The sequence below is a fragment of the Gopherus evgoodei genome, chromosome 1, assembly GCF_007399415.2.
Source record: "Gopherus evgoodei ecotype Sinaloan lineage chromosome 1, rGopEvg1_v1.p, whole genome shotgun sequence".
Classification (NCBI taxonomy): Eukaryota; Metazoa; Chordata; order Testudines; family Testudinidae; genus Gopherus; species Gopherus evgoodei.
In genome coordinates, this window is record NC_044322.1 from 303,601,459 (window position 1) to 303,624,477 (window position 23,019).

The 23,019-nt window shown below is 45.0% G+C and overlaps 1 protein-coding gene and 1 long non-coding RNA gene across 8 annotated transcripts in view; one reads left to right on the forward strand and one right to left on the reverse strand.

Annotated features, from left to right (window-relative positions):
* Window positions 1–16,667, reverse strand: part of TBK1 (TANK binding kinase 1) — a 72,212-nt gene extending 55,545 nt beyond the window's left edge. For 2 of the 5 annotated variants that reach the window (XM_030548845.1, XM_030548839.1), the window contains exon 1: window positions 16,550–16,667. The gene's annotated coding sequence lies outside the window, so the exon portion shown is untranslated. Of the gene's footprint in view, window positions 1–4,641; window positions 4,782–16,549 lie in introns of those variants that run through there. The other 3 variants (XM_030548844.1, XM_030548838.1, XM_030548843.1) reach the window with 2 other exon arrangements.
* Window positions 39–7,512, forward strand: LOC115644469. Of its 3 annotated transcripts, XR_003998501.1 has the most exons (5): window positions 1,255–1,399; window positions 2,871–3,069; window positions 4,331–4,472; window positions 5,121–5,258; window positions 7,340–7,512. It is a non-coding gene; the product is annotated as an uncharacterized LOC115644469 (long non-coding RNA). The 3 variants fall into 3 exon arrangements; XR_003998502.1 differs by lacking the exons at window positions 1,255–1,399; window positions 2,871–3,069 and adding an exon at window positions 39–117; XR_003998500.1 differs by lacking the exon at window positions 1,255–1,399 and having other exon boundaries at window positions 2,494–3,069.
* Window positions 16,668–23,019: the final 6,352 nt, after the last annotated feature.

A 23,019-nucleotide genomic window follows, 5' to 3' on the forward strand; every position in this document is an offset into this window, starting at 1 on the left:
GCTCCACTTCCTGCCGGGCAGGTGAGTGAAGGACCTTTCCCCCGCATTGACATGGTTGGGGCCAGGGCAAGGAAAGCGGAGCGGGCTGGGGCCGCGTAGCTCCGCTTTCTACGGCAGGTGAGTGCGGAGAGGTTGGGGAAAGGAGGTCCCCACAAAGTCACTCGTGGCGGGAAGTGGAGCGCTGCGGCTGGGAGCTGGCGGAGTGGAGCAGGCTGGGGCCGGGCTGTTCCGCTTCCGCCGCTGGTGGTGAGTGCGGAGGTGGGTTTCCCTTCCTCCAAACTCCCTCCCGAGCGACACGGCTGGGGCCGGGGAAGCAGAGCGGACTGCTCCCCCCCCGTGCCACTCTGGGACTGAGGGGCCCCCAAAAGCGCCCTCCAGATCCTAGGAGGGGGAACCCCTGACCACTCCGGAGACCCTCTGCCCCTTATCAAACCCCTCAGCTCCGGCCTGGCCCGGCACCCTTAACACGCTGCTCAGAGCAGCATGTCAGAGTTTTACCACCTTGTATGCGAACCCGCCTTATATTGGGTCGTTATATAGGGGTAGTAGAGGTGTAGTAGTCAGGCAAACACAGCATTAAAACAGGAATTTTCAAATGATTTTGCCTGAACTAGTTTCTACTTCTAATAATTTCTAATATTAGATTCTCATTAAGGTACATTACTATGTGCAAAGTGTTTCGTATAAGCCAGTCCCAAGGCATTTAGACAAGTCCAATCATCTTGTAATGTGTGAAAGGTGGAATCACCAGGTAAAGCCTTAGACTTCCTGCAAAATCGATCCAATATTATGAAGCAGCTCCAATCTACTGTATTTTATCTATTTTCATCATTACTCTTCCTTAACACATGGGCCAGGGAAGAAGGGCTCCATATAGCACAAAAGACAGCAGTACACAAATTGGGTGGCAAGCTGGCTGGTCACATGGTGCTGGTCCTCCTTTTCTTAAGCTGCTAAAAGGCATTAAAGACAACTCCAAAATAACAGCTGGTCAAAAAACAGTGGAAATCTTCTGTGACTCCTTTTCATCAAAACCTCAAAAATTCCCAACCAGCTCTACTAAAAGTACCTAAAATATAGACAAACATAATTTTCCCATATTGGTAACCGCTGTAGATACCAAGGAGATGTTATGCAGACCTTAATGGCAGGAGACAGGTCCCTGAGGAAATCTGGGGCAGTTTCTGTATTAAAACAAGATCCATGCTATGAAAAAGCTTGAAAAAACACTGGACTAAAAATGTCTTCCAGATAATGAGACCCACTACCTGTGATGTGCCAGGTGGTATGGATACAATGAAGATGGGATTGCTGCTTTGCATGATGCCATCTTGACTACCTCTTGCCAAGAGTCAAATCTACTGAATCTTGTTTTTCAGCAGAAAAGTGCACATAGATAGTAAGTACACAAAGAATTAAGTCTTTACCAATTTTATTCAAAAACTAAACAATTTAATATGGCTGACTAGAAAGTGATCATCTCACAGCCCAGAAGATACAAATGTGACATTTTTACATAAGAGGTCCCTTGTCCTCCTCCACTCTTATTTTGAAAGGTAATGTATGCCAAGACCAATAGAAAAGAATTGCATGAGCTATAGCACCCTAAAAAACAGACTAGCATGTTATCAGATCTAGGATTTCATTTGATAGATGACAAAACTCTAGCAGACAGGAAAGCCATTTACAATATGGTATAAAATATTGACAAAAATCTCAAACAGTGAAAACAGGAATCAGATCTAAGCCTAGGATATTTGTACTGATATAGGCACGCTGATATAGCTACACCAGTGGAAATGCTTAATGTACACTTGGCACCTTGGTGCAAACAAGAGCTTGCGCTTGTGATGATTGGGCCTACAAATTTACACTAATTGTGCGTTCAACTGTAAAAAGTTATAGAAAGTTTAAAAAATGTCTCAGTAACCAATAACAACAAGTGTTGATGTGAGAAGGTGCAAAAGGGAGTGACTGTACTAACCTAAACAAAAAGGCTACTGATATAATTCAAGGACTATGCTAAGGTCATGCCTGGTAAACAAGACAAGTGCTGGACTGGAAATCAACAGACCAAAACTGTTTTGTTGGAAATTAGACCTAGCTGGTGAAGGGAGGGATGGGGGAGAGAAGAGGGGATGAGCTATTCCCGTGGCACTCAGCCTTTCCAGACTACTGTACCCCTTTCAGGAGGCTGATATCTTGCGTATCCCAAATTTCACCTCTCAAACTATTTGCTTACAAAAATCAGCCATAAAAATACAAGTGTCACAGCACACTATTACTGAAAAATTGTTTACTTTCTCATTTTTACCATATAATTATAAAATAAATCAACTGGAATATAAATACTGTACTTACATTTCAGTTTATAGTATATAGAGCAGTATAAACAAGTCATTGCCTCTAAGAAATTTTAGTTTCTACTGACTTTGCTAGTGCTTTTTATATAGTCTGTTGTAAAACTAGGCAAATATCTAGATGAGCTGATGTACTTCCTGGAAGACCTCTGCGTACCCCTGGTTGAGAACCACTGAGCTATTCTGACCATCACTCCCTTTAGGGGTCTTCAAAAAGAGATTTCAGGAAAAGCTAGCTCCGGTGAATGCTGGCTGGCTGAAAAACAAGAGAAGAGGAAGGAAGAAACTTCACCATCATGGCTGCCATCCCCACTGTCTCCTGGGTCCCCAGACCTCCTTTATTCTAATTCTGAGAAATGTCTGATCAGGACATCAGTTCCAAAGAGGGGGAACCAGATGACATTGCCACTGCCACTTGCTGAATCCCAAACACCACCTGAGATATGACTTTGTTGTCTCCCCTCCTTGGGTGTTCTTTTCCTTCACCACTTTATTTCTTCTCTTTCCTAGCCCTCCTTTTTCCTTCTGTGTAATACAGAATCTTGGCTGGCTAAGCAGATGCTTATTTTGCAACACTGCTGTAAGCCTGTGACCAGAAGAAGGCAGCTAAAAGCAATACCTCGGACAGCCTGATGCTGGTACAAGTATGTCAGGTCTCTGAGCAGCTGAAAACACTGTGCCACACCTGTGGTTTTTTTCCAGCAGTGAGGTAATAAGTGAGAATCAACACCAGAGACAGACACTGCATTTTCTATCTTTGCTGTTCTTTTCTTTCCTCTTCTGTGTGTGTGTTTTGTTTTCCTACGAATGGCCGTTAATAACAGCAACAATGCCAGCTCCAGCCCATCTCAGCTAACTTTTCCCCAAAATAACAGTAATTACTATCTTCAATACCATCTAAAAGAGTGCACACAAGGGTTTTCTTTTTCTATTTTTGTAATCTTCTAATGCAGGGGTGGCCAACCTGTGGCTCCGGAGCCACATGTGGCTCTTCAGAAGTTAATATGCGGCTCCTTGTATAGGCACCGACTCTGGAGCTGGAGCTATAGGCTTCAACTTTCCAATGTGCCAGGGGTGCTCAATGCTCAACCCCTGGCTCTGCCACAGGCCCTGCCCCCACTCCACCCCTTCCCAACCCTCCCTTGAGCCTGCCATGCCCTCGCTCCTTCCCCCCACAATCAGCTGTTTTGGGAGGTACAGGGAAGGAGGGGGAGGCACTGATCGGTGGGGCTGTCGGCGGGTGGGAGGTGCTGGGAGCGTAGCTGGGGGGAGCTGATGGGGGACTGCTGATGTATTACTGTGGCTCTTTGGCAATGTATATTGGTAAATTCTGGCTCCTTCTCAGGCTCAGGTTGGCGACCCCTGTTCTAAAGACCCCTGTTCTAAAGCTAAAGGGAATAAGGGATGTTTTTAAAACGAAGGCGTGACTTAATACTTTAAACTTAAAATGCTCTACCTTTCTGTTTCCCCCCCTGTATCTTTAATAAAGAGTTTTAAAATGTTTAATAATGAGTTTGCCATGGTATTAAGATGGCTCAGGTCTTTGCATTCCAAATTCTGAACCTTATTTAAAACTGTTTCATGTTGGACCCACATATTCTTTCCTAACTAATACAATACACCTTTGCAACTTACTCTGGTTTCGCCCTAGCCAAGGTGAAAAATAACCATTCCCCCAACATCACAACCCTCAATCTAAAGGAATAAAACAATTGTATTCTGACCTGCTTTTAACAATCTTCAATCAACTTCCTATTTAACTTCTAAAAATATAACTTCCTAAATCTTTTCCTTGTTTTTGTTTTGCTTCCTTTCCCATTCTGGCTTCACGCCACCTTTTTTCTTATAATAGTTCAGAATGTATCTTTTTATGTGTATGCAGCATCTATTACTTCCTCTTTTTTGTCTCTCTCTACCTCCTCCTCCTCCTCTTCTTCCCAAATCCACTCACTCTTTTCTCTCCCTTACAGATTTACAACTAGGATGATACTGATTGACGTTACTAAAATCGAGACACCCAGAAAGAGAGAGTGCATTTAAAATTTTGGGGAAAAGTGGACAAAACAGAGCACATAATACACAACATAGCACGACAAAAGAAAAGTATACAAGGTAAGGCAAAAACTGAGAAAGGAAAAAAGGAAACAGATACTAAAAATTCCGGAAAAGATGCACATTGCCTTCTCTGTAATCTCTCTCCTTTTTCCCCAGAGTGAGGGAGCAGATTTTTCATAATTTTTTTTTCAAATTGCTAGGAATAATTTCTCACACATCTGTGTACCTTGGACATTAGATTAGAATGTCTCCCTGTCTCAACCTGTTCTTTGTTGTCCTTGCATGACTGCGCCTTTCTGAACTAGCTCTAAAAACTTTGTTTCACTTTCACTTCCAGCTTACGATCACTGATGAGGAAGTAGTTCTGTATAGGGACCTAAAGCAGTCTAGCTTACTATTTGTTTTAATTTGTTCTTCCCAATGACTCATATATTGGTATTTTAGGCTTTTGTTTAGCATCCTGACCATTTTTCAGTTTTTAGTGGGGAGGTTTTCTCTATTTGTCAGCAGGTTAGTGCTTGGTGAATCCAGGAAGAGACTGTATATAGTAGGAATGGATTGTAGATTATTTTGATTTTAATTTTTGATCTTCTAGTGGAGGGAGCATTGACTGCTTTGGTTGAGATGAGAAGTTTAGTGCTCTTTCTTGTATGTTAGTCAGCAGGAGGAACTGACCCAGTTTTGCTTTGCATGCATAATACCTAGGACTTGAAAAATTTACCAGACCTCTAATAGCCGGAAGACTTAACAAAGCTGAGAGGTCCCTCTGTCTAGGGACAATGCCTACAGGAGAAGGCAAAGTCTGACCACCCCCACACCAAAGCTGCTGGGATTCCTACTAAAGTACTCTTCTTGGGAACTCATCCATTGTTGTTTCTAGTAAATTCAAAAGCCCTTACACCCTGGAAAGGAGGAGCATTCTTTTTCTCTGAAACTCCTGGCTTCTACTCTGCTGCCATTCTCTCTACTTCTGCTTTTTGGGCCTCCTCCCCAGCAAACATCATTTGTATTATGAAGATGCCCAAAACCTCCAATGTGCTAGTTGTTGTACAAACACTTAAGACATGAACTATGCCCCCAAGATCTTACGAACATAAGGGTCAGACGGGGTCAGACCAGTAGTCCATCTAGCCCAGTATCCTGTTCACTTCAGAGGAAATGAACAGAACAGGGCAATTTATTGAGTGATCCATCCACTGTTGTTCAGTCCCATCTTCTGGCAGTCAGAGGGCTAGGGACACCTAGAGCATGGGGTTGCATCCCTGGCCATCTTGGCTAATACCCACTGATGGACCTATCCGCCATGAACTTATCTAATTCTTTTTTAAACCCAGTTATAGTTTTGCCTTTCACAACATCCCCTAGCAATGAGCTCCATGGGTTGATTGTGCGTTGTGTGAAGAAGTACTCCCTTATGTTTATTTTAAACCTGCTGCCTATTAATTTCATTGGGTGAAACCTGGTTCTTGTGTTGTATGAAGGGTAAATAATACTTCCTTATGCGCTTTCTCCATATCATTCATGATTTTGTAGACTTCTATCATAGCCCCGTTAGTTGTCTCTTTTCTAAGCTGAAAACTCCCAGTCCTTTTAATCTCTTCTCAAATGGAAGCTGTTCCATCCCCCTAATCATTTTTGTTGCCCTTCTTGTACTTTTTCCAACTCTAATATATCTTTTTTGAGATGGGGCAACCAGAACTGCACACAATATTCAGGGCATGGACATACCACTGATTTATATAGGGCATTACGATATTTATTATCTCCTTATCTATCCTTTTCCTAATAGATCCTAACATTTAAGGTGGGGTTTTTTTTGTTTTGTTTTTGTTTTTTTTTGACTGACACTGCACATTGAACAGATGTTTTTAGAGAACTATATTCCATGACTCCAAGATCTCTGTCCTGAGTGGTAACAGCTAATTTAGACCCTTTCATTTTGCAGGTATAGCTGCAATTGTTTTCCAATGTGCATTACTTTGCACTTATCAACACCGATTTTCGTCTACCATTTTGTTGTCCAGTTACCCAGTTTTCTGAGATACCTTTGCAACTCTTCCCAGACTGCTTTAGACTTAACTATCTTCAGTAATTTTGCATTGTCTGCTAACTTTGCCACCTCACTGTCTATCCCTTTTTCAAAATCATTTATGAACATGTTGAACAGCACTGATCCCAATACAGATCGTTGGGGGACTGAACTTTTTCCCTTCTCTCCACTGTGAAAACTGACCATTTATTTCTACCTTTTATTTCCTGTCTTTTAATCAGTTACTGATCCATGAAAGAACCTTCCCTCTTATCCCATGACTACCTACTTTACTTAAGGGCCTTTGTCAAAGACTTTCTGAAAGTCCAAGTATACTGTATATACTGGATCACCCTTGTCCACGTGATTCTTGAACAGCAGCCCTCCCGCCCCAGTCCCTCCAAGAATTCTAATAGATTGGTGAAAAGCCACATGGACTTTTCCCCTACATATCATATCCATCTGTGTCTAATAATTCTGTTCTTTACAATAGTTTCAACAAATTAATTGCACGATTAAACAAAAGAAATAGTATTTTTCAATTCACTGTTGTAGCTGGCATCGCAAGATATTTATGTGCCAGATGTGCTAAAGATTCATACGCCTCTTCATGCTTTGGCTATCGTTCCAGAGGACATGCTTTCATGCTGATGATGCTTGTTAAAAAAATTATGCATTAATTAAATTTTTGACTGAACTCCTTGGAGGAGAATTATATGTCTCCTGCTTTGTTTTACCCCCATTTTGCCATGTATTTCATGTTATAGCTGTCTCAGATGATGACCCAGCACGTCGATAATTTTAAGAACACTTTCACTGCAAATCTGACAAAATGAAAAGAAGATACCTGTCATAAACAGATAGTTAAGGGTTAATGTCTCTTTTACCTGTAAAGGTTAACAAACAGTGAACCTGAAACACCTGACAAGAGGACCAATCAGGAGACAAGATACTTGCAAATCTCGGTGGAGGGAAGCTCTTGTTTTGGGCTGTTTCGCAGGGTTTTTGTTCTCTCTGGGTTCTGAGAGGGACCAGACATGTAAGCAGATATCTCCAAATTTCTGAAACAGCCTCTTCTGTTCAATTTAGTAAGTATCAATTAGGAAGGCGGTTTAGTCTTTTTGTTTGTTTTCTTTATTTGCAAATGTGTATTTGCTGGAAGGATTGTATCTCTGTTGCTGAAAGTTGTATTTGTGCTGGGGGGAGGATTTTCTTTAGTGTTTATAAGCTGAAAGACCCTGTAACATTTGTCATCTTGATTTTACAGAGATAACTTTTACTTTTTTCTTTCTTGTATTAAAAGCTTTTCTTTTTAAGAACCTGATTGATTTTTGGCTATCTTGCGTAAGACCCAAGGGGAGGGAGACTGCACTCACCAGGGAATTGGTGGGAGGAAGGAGAGAAGGGGGGAGGAAAAGCCTGATTTCTCTCTGTTTTAAGATTCAAGGAGTTTGAATCACAGTGATCTTCCAGGGTAACCCAGGGAGGGGAAGCCTGGGAGAGGCAACGGTGGGGGAAAGGGTTTACTTTCCTTGTGTTAAGATCCAGGGGTCTGGGTCTTGGGGTCCCCTGGGAAGGTTTTGGGGGGACCAAAGTGTACCAGGCACTGCAAGTCCTGGTTGGTGGCAGCACTACAAGATCTAAGCTGGTAATTAAGCTTAGGGGGGTTCATGCTGGTACCCCATGTTTTGGACGCTAAGGTTCAGAGTGGGGGCTCATACTATGACATGGTGGCAGAGGTGTGATAAATAAAATCCATAAGCCAGTAGGATTTTTTTTTTCCTCTTTTCTCTCTGCTAGCTGTTTGTAAGCAGGTGAGAGAGGAGGTTTTTAAAACTACAGCCTGAAAAAAAAAGTTTTTTTCCTTTTCTCCTTTCTGGTTGTGCAAAGAGACTGCTTGAAGACAGAGGCATTAAGGTTTAATGAGGGTCTTTTGTTAAACAAAGGGACTCCAGCTGTGAGTCAGTGAAACCAGCAAAACACATTTGCAAATTAAAGAGTTTTTTTTTTCTCACTCTGTCGGGAAAGGCTAGTTAGAATGTGGTGGAGGAACTCTGTTGCTAAGCAAACCTAAGGAGGCAGCCGAGAAGCAGCATTTCAAGCAGTAAACAGCAGAGGGCGCACCCAGCCCAAGAAAACCAGGAACCATGAGTTTCAAGGAAGCCCTGAAACAGGAACAAATCAAAGATGCAGACCACAAGCGAGACATGGAAAGAAAACAGAAAGAAATAGAAATAAGAGAAAAAGAGGTGGAGCTGAGAGAAAGAGAAGAAAAAACCAAAGAGGCGGCCCACAAAAGAGAACAAGAAGCCAAAGATGCAGCCCACCAACGAGAGATGGAGAAACACCAACGAGAGATGGAAGAGAGGGAAAAAGAGAGAAAGCATGAACTGGAATTAGCAAAGGCTAGCCAGCATGCTCCAGCCAACCCTAACAACCCTTCTCCAGTTATTGTTCCACATCCCAAGAAATTTCCCACCTACAAGGCAAGTGATGACACTGAGGCCTTCTTAGAAAATTTTGAAAGGGCCTGCCTTGGGTACAGCATCTCTGAAGACCAGTACATAGTAGAGCTGCGACCATAGCTCAGTGGACCCTTAGCAGAAGTGGTGGCTGAAATGCCTAGGGAATCCATGAACGATTATAAACTTTTTCAAACCAAGGCCAGAATCAGAATGGGGATAACACCTGAGCATGCCCATCGGCGGTTCAGAGCCCTAAGATGGAAACCAGATGTGTCATTTCCCCGACACGCCCACCACATTGGAAAGAATTATGATGCTTGGATATCAGGAACAAAGGTTAAAACTATGGACGAGCTGCACCTCCTAATACAAATGGAGCAGTTCTTAGAGGGTGTTCCTGAGGAAATAGAAAGGTACTTCCTAGATGGGAAACCCAAAACGGTAACCGAGGCGGGGGAGATTGGAGCCAAATGGATAGAAGTGGCAGAAAAGAAAAAAGCTATTGTCAAGGGGAGCGAATACCACAGGGGGCACACCGACAATAAACCCTATAACCGAGGGCAACCCAAGACCCCACCTACAACCCAAGGAAAGCCCCAGACTCCCTATTATCCCACCTCACCAGTCTCCAGTAACCCACCTCAGCCCAGTGACCAGTCAGCTGGATGATGCTTTAAATTTAATGAACTGGGACATATAAAGGCCAACTGCCACAAGAACCCCAACCGAGTGCAGTTCATTAGACCACCATCACACCAAAGATCCCCAGGCCTAGATACTTCTCAAATACCATTGGAGCGAAGGGAAATTTTGAGAGTGGGCTGAAAGAAGGTTATCGCATGGAGAGACACGGGGGCACAAGTGTCAGCTATCCATCAATCCTTAGTGGACCCCAAATTCATCAACCCAAAGGCCCAAGTGACAATTTACCCCTTCATGTCACAACCTGTAGACTTGCCTACAGCTGAACTGCCTGTCCAGTACAAAGGCTGGTCAGGAAGGTGGACTTTTGCAGTCTATGACAATTATCCCATCCCCATGCTGCCGGGGGAAGACTTGGCCAACCAGGTAAAGCGGCCCAAGAGGGTGGGAATGGTTACACGCAGTCAAGCCAGGCAAGCTTCCAGACCCATCCCTCTTCCTGAGCCGTCCACAAGGGGCCCATCTGTGTTACCAAAGACCGAGACAGAGGTAGTGGACCCGGATCCTCTGCCAACAACGGCAACAGCCACAGTGCCTCCAGTACCAGACCAGGAACTGGAAAAGCAACCAACACGAGAACCGTTGCCAGCACTAATGCCAGCGCTTGCAAACCCATCTTCAATCCCAAAGCCAGAGGGCACCAGAGGCCCTGAACTGGCAGAAGCAGCAGACAACCACACCCAAGAGGCTCATCCAGAGCCTGAAATACCACCTGGTGCACCAGCGGAGAGCGGTACCCCAGCAACAAAAACAACCCCATCACCTTCATCGCTTCCAGAGGGACCAAGCCCAAGTCCACAGTCTAAGAAACAACTGGTGTCTCCAGCCTCAAGGGAACAGTTCCACACTGAGCAGGAAGCAGATGACAGCCTTCAGAAAGCTTGGGCGGCAACAGAGAGCACCCTACCGCCTCTCAACTCTTCTAACCGATCCCAGTTTGTTATAGAACATGGACTTTTATACTTTTATACAAGGACTCTTTCTGGTGGACACCAGGAAGACTGGCACCCGCAAAAACAGTTGGTGGTTCCAACTAAGTACCGGGGGAAGCTCTTAAGCTTAGTCCATGATCATCCCAGTGGCCATGCTGGGGTGAACAGAACCAAAGACAGGTTGGGGAAGTCCTTCCACTGGGAGGGGATGGACAAGGACGTTGCCAAGTATGTCCGGTCTTGTGAGGTGTGCCAAAGAGTGGAAAAGCCCCAAGACCAGGTCAAGGCCCCTCTCCAGCCACTCCCCATAATCAAGGTCCCATTTCAGCGAGTAGCTGTGGATATTCTGGGTCCTTTCCCAAAAAAGACCCCCAGAGGAAAGCAGTACATACTGACTTTCGTGGACTTTGATACCTAATTACCAGAAGCAGTAGCTCTAGGCAACACCTGGGCTAAAACTGTGTGCCAGGCCCTAATAGACATTTTTGCCAGGGTAGGTTGGCCCTCCGACATCCTTACACATTCAGGAACTAACTTCCTGGCAGGAACCATGAAAGAACTGTGGGAAGCTTGTGGGGTGAATCACTTGGTTGCAACCCCGTACCACCATCAAACCAATGCTTGCTGGAAAGGTTTAATGGAACTCTGGGGGCCATGATACGTAAATTCATGAAGAAACACTCCAATAATTGGGACCTAGTGTTGCAGCAGTTGCTGTTAGCCGACAGGGCTGTACCACATCCCAGTTTAGGGTTTTCACCATTTGAACTTGTGTATGGCCACGAGGTTAAGGGGCCATTACAGTTGGTGAAGCAGCAATGGGAGGGGTTTATGCCTTCTCCAGGAACTAACATTCTAGACTTTGTAAGCAACCTACAAAGCACCCTCTGACACTCTTTAGCCCTTGCTAAAGAAAACCTAAAGGATGCTCAGAAAGAGCAAAAGGCCTGGTATGACAGACATACCAGAGAGTGTTCCTTCAAGGTAGGAGACCAGATTATGTCTTGAAGGCGCAACAGGCCCATAAGATGGAAGCATCATGGGAAAGGCCATTCACGGTCCAAGAGCGCCTGGGAGCTGTTAACTACCTCATAGCATTTCCCAATTCCTCCCTAAAGCCCAGAGTGTACCATGTTAATTCTCTCAAGCCCTTTTATTCCACAGACTTACAGGTTTGTCAGTTTACAGCCCAGGGAGGAGATGACGCTGAGTGGCCTGAAAGTGTCTACTACGAAGGAAAAAGTGATGGTGGCGTGGAAGAGGTGAACCTCTCAACCACCTTGGAACGTCAGCAGCTGCAACAGATCAAGGAGCTGTGCACTAGCTTCGTCCCATTGTTCTCAGCCACCCCAGGACAGGCTGAACGAGCATACCACTCCATTGACACAGGTAATTCTCACCTAATTAGAACCCCACCCTACCAGGTGTCTCCTCATGCCCAAGCTGCTATAAAACGGGAGATCCAAAACATGCTACGGATGGGTATAATCCGCTCCTCTACCAGTGCATGGGCATCTCCAGTGGTTCTGGTACCCCAATCAGATGGGGAAATACGCTTTTGCGTGGACTACCGTAAGCTAAATGCCATAACTCGTCCAGACAACTACCCAATGCCACGCACCGATGAGCTATTGGAGAAGTTGGGACGTGCCCAGTTCATATCTACAATACACTTAACCAAGGGGTACTGGCAAGTACCGCTAGATGAACCTACCAAAGAGAGGTCAGCATTCATCACCCATGCGGGGGTGTATCAATTTAATGTACTTCCTTTCGGGCTGCAAAATGCACCCGCCACCTTCCAAAGGCTGGTAGATGGTCTACTAGCAGGACTGGAAGAATATGCAGTGGCCTACCTCGATGATGTGGCCATTTTTTCTGATTCATGGCCCGAACACCTAGAACACCTGAAAAAAGTCTTTGAGCGCATCAGGCAGGCAGGACTAACTGTTAAGGCCAAAAACTGTCAAACAGGCCAAAACAGAGTCACTTACCTGGGACACCAGGTGGGTCAAGGAACCATAAACCCCCTACAGGCCAAGGTGGATACTATGCAAAAGTGGCCTGTCCCAAGGTCAAAGAAACAGGTCCAATCCTTCTTAGGCTTGGCCGGGTATTGCAGGCGATTTGTACCACACTACAGCCAAATCGCTGCCCCACTGACCGACCTGACCAAAAAGACCCAGCCAAATGCAGTTAAGTGGACTAATGAGCGTCAGAAGGCCTTTACCCAGCTTAAGGCGACGCTCATGTCTGACCCTGTGCTAAGAGCCCCGGACTTTGACAAACCATTCCTGGTAACCACCAACGCATCTGAGCGTGGTGTGGGAGCAGTTCTCATGCAGGGAGGACTGGATCACAACTTCCATCCTGTCGTGTTTCTCAGCAAGAAACTGTCTGAGAGGGAAAGCCACTGGTCAATCAATGAAAAAGAATGCTATGCCATTGCATACGCCCTGGAAAAGCTACGCCCATACGTTTGGGGACGGCGGTTCCAGCTACAAACCAACCATGCTGCGCTAAAATGGCTTCATACTGCCAAGGGAAACAACAAAAAACTGCTTTGATGGAGTTTAGCTCTCCAAGATTTTGATTTTGAAATTCAACACATTTCAGGAGCTTCTAACAAAGTAGCTGATGCACTCTCCCATGAAAGTTTCCCAGAATCCACTGGTTAAAAATTGTCCTTAAAATGTAGAAAGTCTTGTAGTTTACATACTTAGTAGTATATTGTAAAGGAGCATGTGTTGTATTAATCTGTTATTCTAAAATTCTAGGAAGAAATCACAGCCAGTGAGGTTCCCCACTGTCTGCGATTTGGGGGGCGTGTCATAAACAGATAGTTAAGGGTTAATGTCTCTTTTACCTGTAAAGGTTAACAAACAGTGAACCTGAAACACCTGACAAGAGGACCAATCAGGAGACAAGATACTTGCAAATCTCGGTGGAGGGAAGCTTTTGTTTTGGGCTGTTTCGCGGGGTTTTTGTTCTCTCTGTGTTCTGAGAGGGACCAGACATGTAAGTAGATATCTCCAAATTTCTGAAACAGCCTCTTCTGTTCAATTTAGTAAGTATCAATTAGGAAGGTGGTTTAGTCGTTTTGTTTGTTTTCTTTATTTGCAAATGTGTATTTGCTGGAAGGATTGTATCTCTGTTGCTGAAAGTTGTATTTGTGCTGGGGGGAGGATTTTCTTTAGTGTTTATAAGCTGAAAGACCCTGTAACATTTGTCATCTTGATTTTACAGAGATAACTTTTACTTTTTTCTTTCTTGTATTAAAAGCTTTTCTTTTTAAGAACCTGATTGATTTTTGGCTATCTTGCGTAAGACCCAAGGGGAGGGAGACTGCACTCACCAGGGAATTGGTGGGAGGAAGGAGAGAAGGGGGGGGAGGAAAAGCCTGATTTCTCTCTGTTTTAAGTTTCAAGGAGTTTGAATCACAGTGATCTTCCAGGGTAACCCAGGGAGGGGAAGCCTGGGAGAGGCAACGGTGGGGGAAAGGGTTTACTTTCCTTGTGTTAAGATCCAGGGGTCTGGGTCTTGAGGTCCCCTGGGAAGGTTTTGGGGGGACCAGAGTGTACCAGGCACTGCAAGTCCTGGTTGGTGGCAGCACTACAAGATCTAAGCTGGTAATTAAGCTTAGGGGGGTTCATGCTGGTACCCCATCTTTTGAACGCTAAGGTTCAGAGTGGAGGCTCATACCATGACAATACCAATGTGAAATTTCTAAAGATACCTATAGCACTCGACCCAAGATTTAAGAATCTGAAGTTCCTTCTAAAATCTGAGAGGGACGAGGTGTGGAGCATGCTTTCAGAAGTCTTAAAAGAGCAACACTCTGATGCAGAAAGTACAGAACCCAAACCACCAAAAAAGAAAATCAATCTTCTGCTGGTGACATCTGACTCAGATGATGAAAATGAACGCTGGGCCGCACTGCTTTGGATTGTTATTGAGCAGAACCCATCATCAGCATGGACGCATGTCCTCTCTGTAATGGTGGCTGAAGCATCAAGGGATACATGAATCATTAGCACATCTGGCATGTAAATGTCTTGACAAGCTGGCTACAATAGTGCCATGCAAACACCTGTTCTCACTTTCAGGTGACATTGTAAACAAGAAGCAGGCAGCATTATCGCCCATAAATGTAAACAAACTTGTTTCTCTTAGCGCAGACGTTCTCAAACTGGGGGTCGGGACCCCACAGGGGATCACGAGGTTATTTCATGGGGGGTTACGAGCTGTCAGCCTCCAGCCCAAACCCTGCTTTGTATCCAGCATTTATAATGGTATTAAATATATAAAAAGGTGTTTTTAATTTATAAGGGGCGTTGCACTCAGAGGCTTGCTAGGTGAAAGGGGTCACCAGTACAAAGTTTGAGAACCACTGATTTAGTGATTGGCTGAACAAGAAGTAGAACTGAGTGAACATGTAGGCTCTAAAGTTTTACTTTTGAGTTCAGTTATGTAACAAAAAAAAATACATTTGTAAGTTGCACTTTCATGATAAAGAGATTGCACTACAGTACTTGTTTTAGGTGAACTGAAAATATAGCTTCTCTGCAGTGGCCTTGCCTTCTTTGAGTGCTCCTTTAGCAGCTCAACTGTCCAGTGGCCCCATGTTTGGCAGGCTTCCTGCTTTTCATGTAATTAAATAATCTGCTGTTAGTTTGTGTCTTTGGCAAGTTGCTCTTCAAATTCCTTTTTGGCCTGCCTAATTATACTTTTACACCTGACTTGCCACAGTTTATGTTCCTTTCTGTTTTCCTCACTAGGATGTTACCTTTTAAATTTAAAAGGTATCTTTTTGTCTCTAACTGCCTCCTTTTATTCTCCTCCATGAACTTACCAGTTCTTTTTTGAATCGTGTTATAGTCTTGGCCTTCACAACATACAAAAGCTGGAATTATTTCATCAGCTAGAATTATTTTCTTAAATTAAAGTTTGAAAGCTTGTATTACACAAAAGATAATGGTTCCTACCTCCTCATCCTTCCCTCCCCCATAGGTGCCTACTTGAAGAGACTACAAGATTTAAAAACAAAATAATGTAGTGGTTCTCAAACTTTTGTACTGGTGATCCCTTTCACAGAGCAAGCCTCAGGTGTGACTCCTCCTTATAAATTAAAAACATTTTTTTATATATTTAACACCATTATAAATCCTGGAGGCAAAGCAGGGTTTGGGGTGCAAGCTGACAGTTTGTAACCCCCCCGTGTAATAACCTCGCAACCCTCTGAGGGGTCCCAACCCCCAGTTTGAGAACCCCTGAAATAACTGAATGAACTGTGGTTCAGTTTTGAGATGGGGTCATTAAAACTCATATACATCTGTTAAAAAAATCAGGATTCTGTTCTTGGAGCCAGAAACCATGTCATCCAGGCACCAACTCAATATCTTACCTAGCTTGTATATCACTTACAGAAGACTCCCTCCTCCATCTGGACAGACATTCAAAGCAGCTTGTAAAGCCTCTCGCTCCAGTACCATAAGATTTTGTTGTGTTTAATGTTTAAGACGTTGAAAATCTCAACTCGCGGCCACAACTCAGCAGCGCTGTCACCCCAAGGCGAGCCCCAGCAGCCCCAGGGTGAGGCTCGCTGCCCTGGGACTAGAGCTCAGCTTGGGGAAGCAAAGGCGCCTCACTGACCTGCCCCACTCTCGGCACCGGGGACAGAGGACACGGGGCCTGGTCAGGTCACCGGGACTGTAGGGGTGGCGGTTGGGGGTCTGGAGAGGCTACGCCGGGCTGCCCCCAGGAGGGGCGGGCTCCCCAGGCTCGCTCCTGTTCCTTCTCCCCACTCGGTCCCGAGCTCACGCGGCAAGTCACTGGCGGGCCTGATCCCGCCCCCGGATTGTCACAGCTCAGCCTCCGCAGCGGCCCAAGGCCCGGCTCCCACCACCGCGCGGCCCCGTGAAACCGGCCCTAGCCCCGCCACCCCTCCCGCGCGGGACGGGACGGGACGGGACGGGACGGGACCGGCCCTGCCCTGCCCTACCCTACCTGCAGGCAGGGACCCAGTCCCAGCACCGCGATCCGCGTCTCCAGCCCGGCCCTGCCAAGCTAACGCTTCTCGCTGCTTCCGGCTTCCTGCAACGGTGGAGGCGGGGCGGTGCCATTGCGTGTCAGGTCAGGCCAGGCCAGGCCTCCGCGCGGGGACTTCCCGGCTGCTCCTCAGCCCCGGGTCCAGCCGGGGGAGCGTCCCACAGCGCGGATCCCGCCCCAGCTACACCGACCTCACCGCCGCCAGTCCCCCGACATCCCTCCTCACCCCCGGCCGTCCCCCGACATCCGCCTCCGTCCTCGCCCCCCATCCCTCCTCACCCCCGGCCGTACCCTGACCTCCTCAGCCGCACCCATCCCCAGACCCCCCAGCAGCCCTGCTCACCCCCATCCATCCCCTCAGACCCCTCCACCATCCCCAAACGTCCCTCCTTGTAGCCCACCTGTCCTCTCCCCCCTCCTGCCCACCCACCACCGCCATCCCTCCTCACACACACACACTCCCCAGCATGTATTTCCAATGGGTTTCGCGGCTCTTTGCCAACAGCCGCAGGGCCGCCCAGAGCATTCAGGGGGCCTGGGCCCCCGCCGCCGAAAACCCGGCACTTCGGCAGCAGGTCCCGCGGGGGAAGGCCCCCCCCGGCCATGGGTCTTCGGGGCGCGTCCCGGAGCGGAAGGTCCCCCCGCCGCCGAAGACTCGGAGTGGAAGCAGTTCTGGGGTCCTCGGAGCGAGTGAAGGACCCCGCTCCAGGGGCCCCAAAAAACTCTCATGGGGGCCCCTGCGGCAAACTGCCCCCCTCTCTGGGTGGCCCTGAACAGCCAAAGAACATTGAGACGCGGGAGTCGTGTGTTTAGTTTCAGGTTCCAGAGGGGAGGCATCTCTTGTGGTTAGACTTATGCTCCTATCTTCCCCTTCCCCTGCTCCTGTTCCTGTAACCCTTATCCCTCTGGATGGCCTCAGTCCCGCCCGCCCCCCAAACTCCATAGCAGCTTCTCTTCATCTACTATCCTACCCCACTTTTTTGTATTCTATCATCTCTGCCAGATCCCACACCCCCTGCATTCCAGTCACAGTTCCTGGCCCCCTACAGCAGGAGCACTGAGCGCACAAGAGAGGTAATATCCATCATCTCACTAACAGTGACACGGTATCTATCCTTCCCCACCAAGGAGGACCTGAGCAGGGGAAGCTATGCTCAGTCGCTGCTGCTCCGGCTTGGAGCATGCGCATTCCCTATGGAATCTTTAGAGAACAGAGCTGCTAAACTCTAGACAAGTATCTACTACTGATCATGTGCAAACAGATTTTTTTTTTTTTTATTGGAGGCTTAGAACTAGGCCAAGTTTAGGTGAATTTTCAAAGGAACTAGAGAAGATACAGTCATGACATTGACTAGAGTGACACCCTGCCTCAAGCCTGCACCACTCCTAAATTTCAAGTTCCTATCCCAAAGCATGACACTCCAAAACTTCTCAACAAAAGTTGTGAATATTTTTTTTAATAGGGGGCAACACTATTTTTTCTCTAATCTCATTTTCTAAAAGATGAACCACTTTATCTGAAACTTAATTATAAAAAAAAGCATGAGGCAGACCGCTAGCATAGACAGTTTCATCATGAAGTGTTAACGTTATAAGATCTGAAAAATCTTAAACCCTCAGGCAACCTTAACTGTAGGTAGCACGACCAGGTCTGCATGTAAAATACACAAAAACAGTAAATCTATTAATGTTTCTGGGAATGTTAGAGGTTGCTTTGCCAATACCAAATTTAGGTTTGAGAGCAAAAAGTTGAAACAGCTATCTAAATTCAAAGTAGAATGATGTTCTACATTTGTTATTGCTTTAAATATCCAGTATTCATCACAGCTGATCTTTGTGAGCCAGAATGGGAGAAATCTTACCTGATCCTATCCTTTCTACTAGCAGCATCTCCCACAATTCTGAGACATGTGAAGTATTCCCCTCTTGTCTGCAATTTGCAGGGGCAGTTCAACATTGAACCATAGCCCCTACTAATTCCCTCCCCTTCTCCAGCTTGCTACCAGATGAATCATTAAAAAGCTGTGGAAAAGCCTTAGAACAGGGATTTGCAAAGTGGGGGGTTAGGACCTCTCAGGGTGTCACAAGATTATTACATGGGGGGGAGGTTATGAGCTGTCAGCCTCCACTCCAAACCCTGCTTTGCCTCCAGCACTTATAATGGTGTTAAATATATTTAAAAAATTTTAATTTACGGGGAGTCGTACTCAAAGGCTTGCTATGTGAAAGGGGTCACTAGTACAAAGTTTGAGAATCACTGCTTTGGAATGTGGTTAGTAACAATAATTCAATGCCAGGCAGTAAACTATGTACAGTAGGATCAGTAGCCCTCAAATAGACATAAAAAGCTAAATTTTGTTCCTTGGGCTAATGAAGCAGTACCAGGGAGGGTAGAATCATGGAAGACATTGCTAGAAGCAAGAAAGTTATTGTGTAAAACATTTCCCATTTTGTAGCCCAATATCTGAGATGTATGTGAAGTAGTGAACAGTGAAAATAGATATGGATAAAGTAGAATGAGATAGGGAGAGTCACCCACAAAATTAATCACCAAATGTAGCACCTTCTTGCCAAAGGATGCCTGTGCAGAGGATAGAAAGTCCATTTTCTACTGTCTGTTATGTCCTAACTCAATAACAGCTTCTGGAACAAATCACTCAAAGTATATAAAGTAAGATTCCACAGATCACTGGTTTAATCCAGTAGGTCACAGCATGCAGCTTCTCTGGTTGTAGCTAACTGAACTCCCCTTAGTCAAAATGAAAGCATGGAATGGACTAAAGTGATCCGACTGCTATACTTATTATTCTAAAAGACTGGCACAAATAACAGAATGGATTCTCCCTAAACACTAGTGTCTAACAAACAGAAGTTAATAGAGGCTCATGTTGCTGCCCCACAGATTTCCCCAGTGGAAGCACAGATTGGTGACTTCGTAAATCCAGCCCAGTCTAGATCTCCAGCCTTGCTCAGCCTGCTTTCTGGCCTAGAGTCCCTGCAGGCCACCCTGGGCTCTTCTCCTGGCCTTGGATCAGTGCTCTGCAGCCTCCCCGCTGTGGCCCACTCTTCCAAGCCTGGGACAGTGAGGGTTGCACACAAGGGAAGAAGGGGTGCAGCTCAGCACCCCCATCTTAAAATAGCCTATATCAGACCACACTGCGTTTGACCTTCTGCCTGCCTTCTATCGCCATTTTTTTCCCCACTGAGAGTTGAAGGGAACATTTGACAAAATGGCAGCTTCTAAGAAAGTGAACCTAGATGTCTGATTATTTCAGCCTGCTTGGACAGACGCATTTGGGTTTATTGAAAAGAAGGACTATGCTATTTGTGCTTTCTGTTATGAAAGTGTGGTTTGTCGCACGTCAAGTGTTCAACGACATTTCTAAACGAAGCAGGAGAAATCTTTTCTTGACGAAGCAGACAAGACCGAATCAATCAAAAAGGCAGTAATAGCCTATAAGAAGCAAAGTAGTGTTTTTAAAAGCTTAAGTATAAGTAAAAATCAAGCTACAGAAGGAAGTCACAAGATTGCACAGTACATTGCAAAAAAACGGAAAGCCATTTACAGATAGGGAATATATACAAAGTTTATCTCAGCTATTCAGAGATTTTGTTCAATGATTTGCCAAATAAAGATACAATCATCTAAAATAAAAGAAATGCCCATCTCTGCCAGAACGGTTGAGAGACTCATAAGTGAAATGGCAGAAAACATTAAGGAAAAGCAGACGACTGCATTGAAAGACACAGCAGTGTTTAGTGTTGCAGTGGATGAGTGTGTGGATATAAATGACATTCCACGTTTGGCAATTGTTGCAAGATACTGTGCTTCTGATGAAATCCAAGAGGAACCTTGTTGCCTAAAACACCTGCATGGCACAACAAAGGGGGAAGATATACTGGAAAGTTTTGTAAACCATTTTGAAGAAGGAGTTGATATCAGAAAACTAGTTTGTGTGACAACAGATGGTGCTCCTGCCATGGTCGGAGAACAGAAGGTTTGTAAAGTTGCTTGAAGATCAAATTAGCCATCTGACAGTCAAATTGCACTGTATCATCCATCAAGAAAACCTGTGTGCTAAAATTTCTAATTCAGAGCTTAATAATGTGATGAATACAGTTGTGCGAATTGTGAATTTTCTTGCTGCTCGATCTGCTTTGACTCTCAGACAATTTCAAGCACTGCTAGAAGAGATGGACAGTGCTTATAACGACATCCCACTTCACAAGAAACATTCAGTGGCTAAGTCGTGGCAAGGTTTTGGTGTGCTTTGTGAACTGTTTTGATGCAATCAAGGCCTTTGTCGGAAAAAGAACACTACTACCCCAAACTGGATGATGACAAATGGCTGTGTAAGCTCATGTTTCTAACTGATATCACCGCTCAGCTGAATGAACTCAACCTCTGTCTCCAGGGTGCAGGGCAAACAGTTCTGGATCTTTATGAAGGCTCCTTTCATATGACAGGTTTTCCATTCCTCGGATCATCCTAGTAGCCCGTCTCTGAACCTGTTCCACTTTGAATTCATCCTTCTTAAACATGGGAGACCAGAACTGCACACAGTATTCCAGGTGGGGTCTCACCAGCGCCTTATATAATGGTACTAACACCTCCTTATCTTTGCTGGAAATACCTCGCCTAATGCATCCTAAAACCACATTAGCTTTTTTAACGGCCATATCACATTGGTGGCTCATAGTCATCCTGTGATCTATCAATACCCCAAGATCCTTCTCCTCCTCTGTTGCTTCCAACTGATGCGTCCCCAATCTATATCTAAAGTTCTTACTATTAATCCCTAAGTGCATGACCTTGCACTTTTCACTATTAAATTTCATCCTATTACTATTACTCCAGTTTACAAAGCTGTCCAGATCTTCCTGTATGATATCCCGGTCCTTCTCCGTGTTAGCAATACCCCCCAGCTTTGTGTCATCCGCGAACTTTATTAGCACATTCCTGCTTTTTGTGCCAAGGTCGGTAATAAAAAGGTTAAATAAGATTGGTCCCAGAACCGATCCTTGAGTTACTCCACTATAACCTCCTTCCAGCCTCGACAGTTCACCCTTCAGTACAACCCATTGTAGTCTCCCCCTTAACCAGTTCCTTATCCACCTTTTCCAATTTGACTAATAATTCTGCATTTGGAACCATGTCAAATGCCTTATTGAAATCTAAGTAAATTAGGTCTACCGCATTTCCTTTGTCTAAATAGTCTATCACCTTCTCAAAGAAGGAGATCAGGTTGGTTTGGCACGATCTACCTTTAGTAAAACCACGTTGTCCCAATTACCATTGACCTCAATGTCCTTAATTACTTTCTCCTTCAAAATTTTTTCCAAGACCTTACATACTACAAATGTCAAACTAACAGGCCTATAGTTACTCGGATCACTCTTTCTCCCTTTCTTAAAGATAGGAACTACGTTAGCAATTCTCCAGTCGTACCATACAACCCCTGAGTTTACTGATTCATTAAAAATTCTCATTAACGGGCTTGCAATTTCATGCGCCATTTCCTTTAATATTCTCGGATGAAGGATTGTCCGGCCCTCCGATTTTGTCCCATTAAGCTGTTCAAGTATGGCTTCTACCTCAGATGTGGTAATATCCACCTCCATATCCTCATTCCCATTTGTCATCCTTCCATTACCCCTAAGCTCCCCATTAGCCTTATTAAAGACTGAGGCAAAGTACTTATTTAGATATTGGGCCATGCCTAGGTTATCCTTAACCTCCTTTCCATCCTCAGTGTGCAGCGGTCCCACTTCTTCTTTCTTTGTCTTCTTCAACAAAAGTGACTTGGATTTGTCTGTATTTCAGTGGATGGGTGTTGAAGATTTCACAATGCAACTCATTCAGTTAAAAAGCTCAGAATTGTGGACATCAAAGTTCGTGGCTCTGCGGAGCACACTTGAAGCCACTGAGAGAGATCATGGGGTCTCTATTCTGACCTGCTGGACATCCCTGCCAGTGAAATTTAACTGTTTGAAGAAAATTGCATTTGCAGTGCTTTCAGCATTTGGATCCACATACCTGTGTGAACAGGTATTTTCACACATGAAATCTGTCCTCTATCACTCTCGGAGCCGGTTAACAAGTGATCACTCAGAAGCCTGTGTGCAGCTTAAAGTATCCAAATAGGTGCCAGACATTGGAACAAGGAAAAGCAAGGGCAAGGATCACACTAAACTGATAAGATCTGCATTTTAATTTAATTTCAAATAAAGCTTCTGAAACATTTTGAAAACCTGGTTTACTTTACATATAACAGTAGTTTGGTTATATATTATAGACTTATACAGACCTTCTAAAAAACGTTAAAATGTATTACCGGCACGTGAAGTCTTAAATTAGAGTGTATAAATGAAAACTCGGCACACCACTGATGAAAGGTTGCTGACCCCTGGATTAGGGTGACCAGACA